An 8,000-nucleotide genomic window follows, 5' to 3' on the forward strand; every position below is an offset into this window, starting at 1 on the left:
AGACACCAAAGGATAAATATTGTATGATTCTAGCTTTATGAGGGACTGGAATTATTCAAATTCATAGAAGCAGAAAGTAGAATGATGGGTGCCAGGGGCTGGGAGGGGGAAGGCAAATGGGGAGTTTTTGCTTAATAGGTACAGAGCTTCAGTTTGGGAAGGTAAAAAAGTTCTAGAAATGGATGATAGTAATGATCATACAATGTGAATGTGCTGACTATCCCTGAACTATACACTTAAAAATGGTTAAAATGATAAATTTTATTTATAGCACACTTAAAAATAAAACCCAGTAAGATATTTTGTAGATACAGAGAATATTATTCTGAAATTTATATTAGAAGGCAAAGGACTAGAACGGCTAAAACAATTTTGAAAAAGACAGAGTGGAAGGAACCAATCTACCGAAATTCATATTATATAAATATAATAATCAAGACAGATATTATTGGAGAGATAGATATATATACATCAGTGGAACAGAATAGAGAACCCAGAAACAAACCTACAAATATGCCCAAATGATTTTTTATCAAAGTGCAAAAAGCAATTCAATGGAGAAAAAATAACCTTTTCAACAAATGGCAGAACGATGGGATATTCAGAGGCAAAAAAATTAAACTCAACCTAAAGCTCACATCCATACAAAAATTAACTCAAAATTACATCACAGTCATAAGTGTAAAAAGAAAGACTTCAGAATATAAAACTCTCAGAAATAACATAGGAGAAAATCTTCAAGATCTAGGTTTAGACAAAGAATTATTAGACTCTTTGTCTAACAGACACAACATCATCCATAAGAGGAAAAATTAATAATTGGACTTCACTGAAATAAAAAAACTTTTGCTGTTTTTAGACCTGTAAGAGGATAAAAAGGAAAGCTAGAAAATGGGAAAAAAATATTTGCAAACTGTCGGAAACCAGCCGACCAAGTCAAACCAGGTACCTGAATGGGGGAGCAGGGACTGAGAAAAAAGAGAAGACAGACAGGGTGTAGGAGGGAGAACAGATCTCACAACTGTCTCTCCGAGTTTATTTCTTATGCTCCTTTTTATACATAATCTGTTCCTTTGTGTATCCCAAGATAACATAATTAAAGTAACATCCTGAAGATCGAGGTACAATCGACACTTCCTTTGACACTCCCTTTGACACTCCCTTTGACACTCCCTTTGACACTCCCTTTCCTTTTTCTATACTTAATCTTAACCAGCCTTTTCCCTTTCTTTATGCAAGCAGGCCTCCCGAGATAATCCATGCACTCTTTTGAATTTTGGGAGCTTTAGCTCCCTACAGCAAACCACTTATTTGACAAAGAACTAATATAAAAAATCCAACCAGAACACGAAAGACATGAAAAAATACTTCACCAAAGAAACATAGATGGCAAATAAGCACATGAAAAAATGTTTAACATCATTAGCCACAAGAGTGTTTAGCCACTAGTCACTAGAAATGCAAATTAAAATCACAATGAGAATTACTACACATCTATCAAACAGAATGGCTAAAATAAAAAAGTGACAACACCAAATGCTGATAAGGGTATGAAGAAACTGAAGTACTCATATATTGATGGTTGAAATAGATATGGTACAGCCACTCTGGAAAAGTTTGGAAATTTCCTCAAAAACTAAACATGCAACTACCATGTGACACAGCAGCTGTCCTCCTGAGCATTTATCCCAGAGAAATGAAGACTATGTTCACACAAAAACCAATACACGAATGCTTATAGTAGCTTTATTCATAATAGCCAAAAAGAGTAGAAATAACCCAGATGTCCTTCAGCAGGTGAAAGGTTAAACAAACTGAGGTCCATCCACACCCTAGAATAAACGATCATTAAAAGGAATTAACTTGATATATCATTAATAACCTGGATAAATCTCCGGAGAATTACGATGAATGAAAAAAAAGCAATTTCCCTTTCAAAACGAATGAAAAAAAAGCAATTTCCCTTTCAAAACGATTAAAATACGAGTTCATTTATATAACATCGTTATAATAAAAAAATTATAGAAATGGAGAATAGTGACTGCCAGAGGATGGGAGGAAAGTACCAAAGGCTATAAAAAGGGCCACATGAGGGATTCTCGTGGTGATGGAAAGGTTCTATTTTGACCGTATCAATGTTAATATTCTGCTTATGATATTGTTCTACAAGATGTCACACTTGGTAGAAAACTAGTAAAGAATACATAGGATCTCTCTGCATTATTTCTTACAACTACATGTGAATCTAAAACATTTCGCGGGAGGGGGCATTTTATGATTTAAAAAAACATTTTAATTACATTGGTTAGACATCTAAATAGTTTGTAAAATGGTCCTATCCCCCCAATAGCTCCCTCCCCTCCGACCCTCCACCTAGCCAATGTATTAATGCTAATTGCACTCCCTATGCCGTGCTCCCCATCCCCATGACCATCCATCAGCTACTAACTTGTACTTCTTTAACCCTTCAGCCCATTCTCCCAGTCCCCCAAACTCCCTTCCTCTTTGTCCATCACCAAATTATCCACAATCTTTGTGAGCCTGTTTTGATTAATTTGTTCTTTTTATTCCTTAGATTCCACATATAAGTGAAATCATATAGTGTTTATCTTTCTGTTTGACTTAAATACCTTCTAGGTCCATCAAAGCAATATGTTTTTCCATCCCCTTCCTTTTTAGTCTGTCTTTTAATCTGAAGTGAGTCTCTTATAGGCAACACGTAGGGGTCTTGTTTTCCTTTCCATTCATCCATTCTTTTAGTTGGAGCACTTAATTCTTTTCCATTTGAGGTACTTATTGATAGGAATGTAGTTGTTACCATTCTTTATTTCTGTTTTTCATACATGTTTTTCCTTTTTAAAGAAGTTCTTTCAACATTTCCTGTAATACGGCTTGGTGGTGATAAATTCCTTCAGCTTATTTTTGTCTGGGAAGCTCTTTATCTGTCCTTCAACTCTAAATGATAGCTTTGCTGGATAAATTATTCTTAGTTGTAGATCCTGAGTCTTCATCCTGTTGAGTATTTTTTGCCACGCCCTTCTGTCCTACATAGTTTCTTTTGAGAAATCAGCTGCCAGTCTTATGGGGTTTCCCTTATGAGTAACTATCTGTTTTTCTCTTGCTGCTTTTGGTATTTAATCTTTGGCATTTTAATTACGATGTGTCTTGGTGTGGGCCTCTTTGGATCCCTGATTTTTGGAATTCTCTGAGCTTCCTGGGGTCTTATGTCCATTTCTTTCACCAGGGAAGTTTTCCATCATTATTTCTTCAAACAGCTGTTCAACATCTTGATTTTCTTCAGTTACGCCAATCAGACGGATATTTGGACCCTTAATAGTGTCCCATATGCTCCTTAAATTATTTTGATAGTCTTGGCATCTTATCTCTTGCCATTCTTATTGAGTGTCCTTGGCTTTCCCATCTTCTACATAGGGCATTTGATTCTTTTCTTTATTCACTGTTTATTTCTTTGTTTATTCCATTTAATATACTTCTCATCTCAGATCATTGTTCATTTCAGATTGGTTCCCTTTCATAATTTCCATTTCCATTTTTATGTCTTTTTATCTCTTTTTTGAAGTTCTCACTGAATTTATCTACACTTCTCAAAAGTTCATTGAGCATCTTTATAACAAGTGATTTTTTTTTATTTATAAGTGATAAGATTTCTAAACAAATTCATCTTCTATAAGTTCTATACATACAAGGCTCTCATTCTTCATTTAGCTTTGATTTACTTCTTGGAAGTTTTCATCTTTCTGACCATCTACTTTTAAACCTCTTGGCATTTTGTTTTTTCTGGATTCCCCAACCATTATTTAAAAACTGGGCTACAGCCTTTTTCACTGGTAACCTCTTGTTGTCAAGAGACAGGAACTTATTTATAATAGTTCTGTTGGTTCCCGGACCGTATAAATAATTTTGTATGAAGGCTTTGGCTGCTTGTTGCCTTGAATCTCTCAGATTTTGATCTTTTAGTCTCAGAGCCAAGTAGCTTTTATTCTGACTGATAGACTGTACTTTTTGTACTTTTTCCTTAGCTTTCTTGGAGTCACTTCCTTTATCACGTTCTTCATTTTTCTTCTGCAAATTAACTTCTTTTAATTTTCCTGGTGATTTCTTTATGCTATTAGCCTGTGAAGCTGTAGTTAACTTCTCTAGAATAGTGTTGGAAGGAGTTTCCTTTCCTTTTGTTGGATGAACAGCTCCTCGCATCGCTTCCTCTGCTCCTTCAGGAGTGTTTTATCCCTGCCCTCTGTCTCCCGAACTCACCGCTCCTCTTCTCTCGCTTCCGCCTGAGCACTGGCGAAAGTCAGTTCCTCCGGGGCCTCCTTGTCAAAGTCGTCATCCTCTTCCTCGTCTTCCTCCAGCAGCTCGGTGGCAGTGCCACTGCTGGGCTGCCTAAGCAACAGGCTGTGCTCCACCGCCTCCTCCTCCGAGGTGGGCTGTCCCTCATCCACCATCGCTGATGCCGGGGTGCGAGATGCGCATGGCCGGAGCTGCACCATGGCCCACGCCCCGCTGGACCGTGCTCTATAGCCAGTGTTTTGAACTCTGCATCTGTTAGATTACTTGACTCCATTATATCTGGATCTCTGTTCTGTTCTCTCACATGGTTTCTGTTTCTTTGTCTTTCCATTTTGGCTGCCTTTCTGTGTCTGCTTCCGTGAATTAAGAAAAGCTCCTAAGTCTCTCGGTCTTATTAGTGTGGATTTGTGAAGTAGGTGTCCAGTGGCACAGTCCTGAGAGGGGTTCAGCTGCAAGCCAAATTTAGCCCAAGCCTCTGCCCTTCTGGGGCCACCTGTTAAGATTCGGCAAGCAATCCACAGATGCTGTGCTTATAGTTGCCTCAAAAGGCCACACCAGAAACCAAGGCCAGCCATCTTCAGTGTGTCTAGGCACTGCTCAGCAAGAAGCACCTGACTTGCTGAGGATAGAACTGGATATGGCTTCAGTTGGGCGGCAAGTTGGGGGATGCGGGGTTTCAGGAAATCCATTGAGCAGAGCAACTTCTGTTATCCAGTTTAATGACATCATAGCTATGGCAGTGCTGTGCCTGCACGCTGTGAGGGGGATGGGCTCAACAAGGAACAATGGATATCACCACTTCTGTACTGAGGAAGTCTCACTTAGGCCCTCACTCTGACAATGTCTCTCTGTAAGTCCCTGGTGGCCGCTGCATGCAGCAGAATTGGCACAGGTGCTCAGGGCAAGCAGATCCATCACCGCGAAAATCTGCTTGTGGATGCGGCCCCTTTAAGAGGCTTCTGCTGCTGCTGCTGCTGCTGCCATACCTCCGTCTCACTCAGCCGCTAGAGACAGAGTTGCCCCGTGTCCTTGCCCCGTCCTACCTTCTGCTGTTGCAGGGCGCTTTCTTGGAGTTCTCTGTAGATGTATGGCTTGTTCATCAAGATCCCAGGCGATTTTTCCTTGCTGCTGCTCCTTGTTTCTATCACAACTTTGATTTGGTTGCTAGAAGGATGAACAGAGCCTCTACCATCTATGCCATTTTGGTTGCCCTTGGGGTTTTATGATTCTTTATTTGGAGTCTGAACAGTTGTTGTTTTAAACTCCTTAAGATCTTATTAATAGTGGTTACAGGAAATTCAACCATCATGTCTACCATACAGGGAAAGTGCAGAGTACGCTTAGAGCACAAAGGAAGCACACTCAAACTTTTGTGTTAAAACTAAGAGGAAAAGTGAAGTAGTAGGAACTTCTAAGCAGATCGCCCAAAAGGATTTCCAACTTTTAAAAAACATTTATAAAGACATATTTACATACAAAGACACACATATTAAAATATATAATGTAGTTTATAAACTAGAAAAGTATAAAGTCCTTTGATTGTCCAGAAAGAGTACAAAGGATTAATTTCAGAATTTGATAAGCATGTATATTGTAAATTCTACAGAATCTGTTCCCCTCAAAACAAACAAACAAAAAAAATAGAAGATATAGGTCAAACTAGGAGAGGAGGAATAGATAAAAAGAGTTTTAAAGAAGATATGAAGCAAGACTAAAACAAAGGAAAAAAGAATATAAATCCAGTGGGATCAAAATAGATGGCAGATATAAATCCAAATATGTCAGTAATTATACTGAGTTTAAATGGAATAAGTGCTTCAGTTTAAAGACAAAGATTGTCAGACTAGGTTAAAAAAATAATTAAAAGAGCTATATTTTACATGATTTAGAAGTTAAAAGGATAACAAAGGTGCCATGCAAAGAAAGCCTGTGATGCTGGCTTTACTTATTTGTATGATTTAATTTTTATTTTTTAAAATTAGCATACAAAATAAACAAAAACAAGAAACAAATAAAAAAGCATACAGAGCTTTATTAAAAAGCATTACTATATCTATAGAGGGTCAATTCTAAATAAATAAATGGTTTAATTCACTGAGAAGACAAGTTCACAATTGTATGCAACCTAAGAATACAGCCCTAAAATAACATAAAGCAAACTTAATAGAACCCAAGGAGAAACACACAAATCTACAATCACAGTGGATTTTAACTTACTTCTTCAGTAATTCATTGGAAAAGCAGAAAGGATACAGAAAATTTGAACACAATTACCTGAGTTGATTACATAGATATATACAGAAGTCTGTACCCAACAACTGTACACACCATATTCTTTTTAAGCACACATGGAATATTTAAGCACATGTGGAGTATTATGGACCACCATGCAAGACTCGACAAATTTCAAAATACTGAAACCATACAAAGTATGTTTTATAACAATACAATTAAGCTAAAAATCAATTTAAAGTATTCATAGAACTATTACCACCCAGCAACTCTACTCCTAGATATATACCCAAGACAATCGAAATATATGAATAATGTTCACGAAAATCTGTACAATAATGTTCACAGCAGCCTTTTCCATGATAGCCTTTGTTCAAACACAAAGGTCCATCACCTAATGAACAGACAAACAAAATGTGTTTTACATATACAATGAAATATTATTCAGCTATAAACAGGAATGGAGCACTAATACAGGCTACAATATGGATGAACCTTGAAAACATTAAGATGCCAAACGCAAAAGGCCACATATTGTATGATTCTATTAAATGAACAGAATAAACACATCTATTCATACAAATAATAGATTAGTGTTTCCCAGGGGCTCAGGGAGGGAAAAAAGCTTTCTTTCTGGAGTGATGTTCATGTTTTGGAATTAGATAGTGGCGATGGTTGCACAACACTGTGAACACACTAAAAACCGTTGAAGGGTACACGATAAAGGATACATTTTATGTATATAAATTATCTCAATAAAAGTTTTTAAGTAAAAGCAATTCAGAAATGCAATTCTAAACAATCCATGGGTCAAAAAACAAGTCATAAAGAAATTAGAAAAATATTTAAGTCAGATAACAAAAATATAACATATGAAAATTTGTGGCATGAAGTGGTAGAGGGAAATTTATTATTTTAAATGCTTATATGTAGTACACGTAATTGACACAGGACTAGTATTCTCAAAATATGTATTTACAGGAAATAGAAGATAGAGGTAACATGTGAAACTGTACCATAGTGATGCAAATTCAGATTAAAGAAAATGATAGGGTAAACTAGCTGAATTCATTTACCAATAAACTGCAAGGGGAAAAAATCGGAGACAAGGAGAACAAAGGGGAAATTTACAGACCAAAAGCAACTTAAAAGACATCAATCAATTGCTAGAGGGGACTTTATTTGGATTCTGATTCAAATGTACTGTAAAAAGAAAAAAATCTAAACAGTGAATGGATATCAATGAAGAACAGTAGGAATAGGATAATCTTTTCAATAATCAGTACTAAATTAGATAGTCATATGGGGGGAAAAAAATAAAACTTGACCTTTCAGATTATACACAAAAACCATTTTCAGGTAAATTGTAAATCTGTGAAAGCCAAAACTATAAAACTTTTAGAATATAGAAGAAAATTTTCATAATCTTGAAGTAGGGGATGAGTACTTAAAAAAGAAAG

General features: G+C 36.6%; 1 pseudogene; it reads right to left on the bottom strand.

Moving 5' to 3' along the window:
• Nucleotides 1-3,732: 3,732 nt before the first annotated feature.
• LOC105296811 lies at nt 3,733-4,508 on the bottom strand (annotated as a pseudogene).
• Between the last annotated feature and the right edge of the window lie 3,492 nt (nt 4,509-8,000).

The sequence above is a fragment of the Pteropus vampyrus genome, unplaced genomic scaffold (genome assembly GCF_000151845.1).
Source record: "Pteropus vampyrus isolate Shadow unplaced genomic scaffold, Pvam_2.0 Scaffold130, whole genome shotgun sequence".
Taxonomy (NCBI): Eukaryota; Metazoa; Chordata; class Mammalia; order Chiroptera; family Pteropodidae; genus Pteropus; species Pteropus vampyrus.